This window comes from Artibeus jamaicensis, unplaced genomic scaffold (genome assembly GCF_021234435.1).
Source record: "Artibeus jamaicensis isolate MK-2021 breed Jamaican fruit bat unplaced genomic scaffold, CSHL_Jam_final scaffold_1964, whole genome shotgun sequence".
In the NCBI taxonomy this organism is placed as follows: domain Eukaryota; kingdom Metazoa; phylum Chordata; class Mammalia; order Chiroptera; family Phyllostomidae; genus Artibeus; species Artibeus jamaicensis.
The window spans coordinates 31,781,438-31,787,800 of NW_026522030.1; positions in this window are offsets into that span (position 1 = coordinate 31,781,438).

Sequence of the window (6,363 nt, forward strand, 5' to 3'; positions counted from 1 at the left end):
TTAATGTGCTGCAGTCCTAAACAGATCAATTTTTTTAAAGGATTTTCTTTTTTTTTAAATATTTTATTTATTTATCTTCAGAGGGGAAGGGAAGGAGAGAGGGAGAGAAACATCAATGTATGGTTGCCTTTTGTGCGTCCCCTGCTGGGAACTGGCCTGCAGGGAACTGGTCTGCAACCCAGGCATGTGCCCTGACTGGGAATCGAACCGCGATTGTCTGGTTCGCAGGCCCGCGCTCAATCCACTGAGCTACACCAGCCAGGGCAACAGATCAATTTTTGATGATTCTTTGCAAATGGCTATTTGAATCTGAAAAGGCCTCTCCCTCTGGTGAATGTTCATCATTTGGCTAATGGTATAGCGATATAAACTAAATGCATATTTGGGATCTGCTAAATAAGTACTCAGCATTATACCACTTAGCTTCGTTTATTTCTTAAATATGGATTGGTGTTTATGAATATTTTTGCTGCTACTAAGAAAAATTTAACATAGTTTTGGGAGGAGTAAATTGTGAGGATTTGAGAAGAGTGAGGAACATTGTCAACAGTTCCCTAAAAGGATTTTTAAAAGATAAATGAAAAACAAAATATCTCTATTGACTTAACATGTGTGTGATACAGCAGGTTGTACACATGCACACACATAATTTGATCCTAATACCTACTTAGGTATCATGTTTCCTTGCAGTACTTTAGAACAGATCCTGTATATTTTAGCTAATAGTCCTGCAGAATCTGTGAAACTGATAATAACAGCACTGAGTGGATCATTCTTCTCAAAATTACCCGTGATTAAGACAGTATACTAGGTACCCATCAGTAAATGAGTGGATCGAAGAACTGTGGTACATTTACACAACGGAATTCCACATGGCAGTAAGAAAGAAGGAGCTCCTACTCTTCATGATAGTATGAATGGAAACGGAGAGTACTATGCTAAGTGAAATAAGCCAGGTGGTGAAAGACAAATACCATATGATCTCACCTATAAGAGGGATCTAATGAACAAAAAAATGAGCAAAATAGAACCAGAGGCATGGAAACAAGGAACAGTCTGACAACACCAGAGGGGAGCATGGAGGGGGGTAAGGGAAGAAGGAAGAGGAAGGCTGTAGTCGAGGAACATATACAAATGACCCAGGGACATGGACAATGTGATAGGGATTGACTGTGGGAGTTGGGGGGTGGGCAGGGCAGGGGAGAGTAATGGGGGAAAATTGGAACAACTGTAATAAAACAATAATGAAAAAGAAAGAAAGGAAAGACAGCATACTTAGATGAGCTCCATAGTATCATGAAATATGGAACTGTTAAATTCTTCTAGCTCTCTTCTTTAGATTCTTTGTAAAAATAATGGAAGAGCCCTGGCTGGTGTAGCTCAGTGGATTGAGCATGGACCTGTGAACCAAAGAGTCACCAGTTCAATTCCCAGTCAGGGTACATGCCTGGGTTGCAGGCCAGGTCCCCAGGAGGGGACACATGAGAAGCAACCACACATTGATGTTTCTCTCCCACTCTTTCTTGTTCCCTTTCCCTCTGTCTAAAAATAAATAAATAAAATATTTAAAAAATAAAAGTAAAAATAAAAAAATAATGGAAGAGCTGAAGGCTTTTAAAGTTATTTACTCCTCCACAAACCTCATATGAAGTGGCTGTTGGGGAATACACAAAGTATTATGTGTAATTGATTTATAGGGTTTGTTTATTTTAAGTGTCAAATTGAGGTCTCTTTGGGAATCTGAAATCCAGTTTGGAAAGAACACAGCTTGTGTAGCCTCTGCACTCCCATCGACATACTAGACAGCTGTAAGTTACAAGACTATGGCTGAAAAATAATAGTTGACATTCTGTACTCTCACAAGTAGATCTCAAGGGCCCAAGCAATATGTATGGTCTATACACTGGGTACATCATGTGAGTTCTCTATTCAATCTGTTTTTCCATCAGCCATATTTCATCAGCAATCATTTAATTGAAAATTGGAGCACTATAGGAGGTTCATAGCTTACTGCCATTATTTAATACTGTTTTTATGACCAGCTAGCAAGGGGTTGTGGAAACCAGCAGTTTTTCTCTTGGGGAATACATACAATCAGAACCATCAACCCCAAGCATACATAAAACAGGATCTAAATCACATTTATCTTCCACCAGAGAACCAGTAACACAGTGACTATGTCTCCAGAATTAAAAATTAATAGCCATAAAAGGGACTATAAAAAAGGTGAAAAGGATGTAGGTTTTGAGACAATATACAAGGAATACCTAGAGGACCACTTATTTGCATTTTGGAGCTGAAGCATTATAGAGGTGGTCAACTCTGTTTAATAATTTTCTGAATGAAAAAAATTTATTTGCAAACACCAACTTGAACTCAGTTAACCTTTGTTTTGAATGGAAAGATTGTTAGCCTTAAATGCTAGTTTAACTGACAATAAAATGCAACCATACAATTGCAAAATGTCTTCATTTTGTAATGCTTGACTACTATTTTATTGTAATAGCATAACTTTTTCTTCCAATCTCGTGGTTATTTGTAAAATCAAATATTGACTCTTTGTAAGGGGAAAACAACCCTCTGATCTCAAAAAATTACAAAAGTAACACAATCACAATATTTTCTAATTCATTGCATAATATGTTAGCATAAAGTCACTTATTTATTGATAGAGATATTTTACTAGGCTATATTTTTAAAGAAAAAAAGCTAAGAATTTTGACCATTATATTCAACAGGACAATTGGTACTTTGTCCTGGTAACAGTAAGATTAATGGTATTTCACTGAATAAAATTCCTTGTATAGCTGCATATGACAAAGATTATACTCTAAATTTATATATACTCATATGTGCATCACACATTTTCTGAAAATTCCTACACTTTGGGACCTTGACAAATGTCTGTTGAACAACTAGCCCTCATACATTACTCTCCCAGCCAAATCAGCACAATGGAGCAACAGCATACTGCTCATCTCCCTGGCAGACGACTAGCATGAGGAAATGGGTTAGATGTTTGCCAACATCTGAAATTTCAACTGCAACATGTCTTTTGGCTACTAGAAGAAACATGAAGTAAAGCAGCTGAGGGGACAGTAGAACCTGGTTGCAGCTCATCTTTATCTGCAGGGTTGGGAAGCCTCTTTTTATCTCACTCAGCACAGATCTTACTTCCACAGAGTGGCTGTCAAGACTCATATAAATTGCTTTTACTTTTCTACCTTTCAGTCATCCCTCACAGTGAATTTCTTTAAAACAAGCAAAAACAAAGAAACAAACTCTTATGGGTGAACCATTCTCACCCCAGATAGAAGTACTGGTCCTTAAAGAATTGTGTAAAGACTATTTTATGAAGGTCAAGAATTTACCGAGGTCACAAAGATTTGGGCTTGAAACCTGACTACATGGTTTACCAGTTGTAAATCCATCCTCACATGCCTCAGTTTCCTCGTCAGCAAAATGGCAGTAAGTAGAGCTCCTACAGCAAAGGTAGCTGTGGGGATTAACTGAGCTAATTCTTATGAAGAACAGAGAATAGTGCCTTTCATTTAAGATCCTTAATAATGTTAATTATTATTAATGTTTCTCCTGACTTTGCTTGGTTGTTTTTACTTTTAGTATACTTCTTTATTTTAAAAGAAATATAATTAGATTATGTTTTATTTTGCAAAGGCAACAATATTTGAAAAAATTTTCAAAATTCCCTCCAATACTAGCACAATAACACTATTTTTGTTTGTATATATTTCCTTCCTTTATTGTCATATGCATGTATGTTTCTACATAGTTGAAATAAGCCTACTCTTCTATCAGTATTTCCTGACATCAGAAAACATCATCTCTCACATAAACTCATTGCATTCAAACCCCTGACTCAAGTGTCTGTTTCTGAGGAAGACTGAATTAAGACCGTGCTTTGCAGAGTATGAAAAACGCAAAGTGTTACTTTGGTCTGAGGAGGAAAAATTACTGTCTAGCTGAATAATTGCTTGAGTTGACCATCAAACATCTGCAGGATTTCCAGAAGTGAAGATTAAGGAGATGAAAGAACCTCTTGCTTAAACGAGCAGAAGGAATGATCCAATGTATGTTTAGGAAACAGGTAGAATTCGAGTGTTTTTTTTTGTTTAAAATTAAACTAAGTAGGAATTTTGGGGGTAGTGCTCCTGAAAGTCTGGTTCATGGACTGGTGGTAGCCCTACAGCTGTTACCAGTCAGTGAAAGTCAAGTGCAGAAAGTAAGGGTTTAGAAACTTTTATAGCAAAGTGATATAATTGTGATATTTTATTATATTCAACAGGAAACTCAACACTCAGATTGGATTTGGTGGGGGTCTTCAGTACAGATAGTATAGCTCTACAGATTAAAAAAGTTATCATCTGTGAACTAAACTACAAAATGTTTTCTATAATGAGCACTCAAATATCAAGAGCAAAGATGTGTCATTAGAGACAAAGCTAAGATCATCCACACCCTCATATGCTGTTACCAGTGTATGGATGTAAAAGTTGGACCCTGAAGAATACTAATTGAAAAAAAATGATTCATTTGAAATAGTGTTACAGATAGTCTGCACTGCCAAAGAGACGAATGAGTGGCTACTAGAGTAAATTAAGCTGGAAACATTGCTGGAGGAGAAGCTGTCCTACTGTGAGCACATCATAAGAAGGCAGCGTTCTTAGTAAGAGATAATAATGCTGGGAAAGATAGAAGGCAAATGGAAGATCAGATACGAGGTGGACTGACTCCTTAAAGAAGCCATTGGCAGGACCCTACAGGATCTGAGCAGGGCTGCTGATGGGATACTGTGAATATCGCTAGTTCATAGTGTTGCCAGGAGTCCGAGCCCATTCCAGGGCAAGTAACACACACATTCAGAGTGAGGAAAAGTTCCCCCGAAGAGACAGACCTTACCAAAGTAAGAATGTGTTCATCCCGAAAGGACTGACAGCTACATCAGCTGAAGAAAAGAAGACCATCTGAACTCAATCCTAGAGAAAATCACAGCCCTTGGGGTTTTCTCAGTCATTTTGGCAGGGATTGATCTATATAAAAATGTACATCTAAGAAGCCCAGTTCTGAGTGCACTTCTCCCAACCTCGGGGCTCTAACTTGGTCTCCCACATAGATCATCCACATGAAGCCCACACTGGTCATGAATGTGAGTTACCTCGTCTATATCACAGTTATATTCCCTATGATTTGGTCTTATACATCAAGCTTTAGAGACCCAATAAAGTGAACTTCTCCCAACAAAACATTGACTAAGTTTGAGTCTGAGTCTTGGTAAATTACCAAGGGAAAGAATGTCAACTATGAGGTCTCACAGCACATGACTGGCCCATCTTCTCCTGTGGGTAATCTGTGCTGAGGCTGTCCATCTGAAATTTCTGCAGGAAGATAGGATCTTAGGGGGGTCTTGGATCCTAAATCACCTTGTTTAATAAATATATTTAGAATCTATGGAAAACCAAGAACTAAAATGTGTGGTTGTCCGTGGCTAGTCCTATGGATTATAACCTGGTTTTCTGAACCACTTGTCTAACTGCTCTGAGGAGTCAATAAGATTCTGTGAGATCATCTCTCCCAGCGTGTATTAAAGATAAAAAATTCTTAATAATAGCCAGTAATCATTAAGTGTTATTATTTTCAGAGTACTGTACTAATCACCTTACATGGTATTATTTATTGTTCCCAACAGCCCTTTGAAATGGGAACTATTTATTATTTCCATTATACAGAGGAGGGGCACTGAAGAAGTGAAAGATTAACTAACTTGCCCGAGGTCACAAAGTTAGGAAGGGCCAAGGGCAAGGTTCAAACCTAGGCTCTCTGGCACAGCCCCGCTCTTAGCTACTGTTCAGTTCTGCTCTGTTTCTTTTGTTTTTCCAATACTACTTCGTTGTACTGAACCAAAAAATGTGATCATGAAAGCTTCTGTCTTGCAGAGGCAAATCCAGAGGGTATTGGGAACATAAACTCTGCCTTTTGTTTCAGAGTAAGTGGGCTCTGTGCTGGATTGGAAGAATTCACTTCATGATTTTTATTCATATTCAGGAGGTTTGAGTGATTAAAAATCCCTAAGTCTAGTGTATTCATCTATGCAGCTGTATCCACACTAGTGGGATTATGTTAATTTTATGCTCCCACACAATTTCCCTTCACCCAACTTCCTAACCTTTTTCTTTGAATTATTAAGGAAATACATTCTTATAATAAAATGCATTTAAAACAATATAAAAGGGTATAAAGTGAGAATAGGAATATCTCTTCCCTCATGCTCCCTCAAGTCCTATCCCACTTCTTAGAGTTAGTCACTGTTACCAGTTGCTTCTAGGTACCCCTATAAATGTTGCTAGG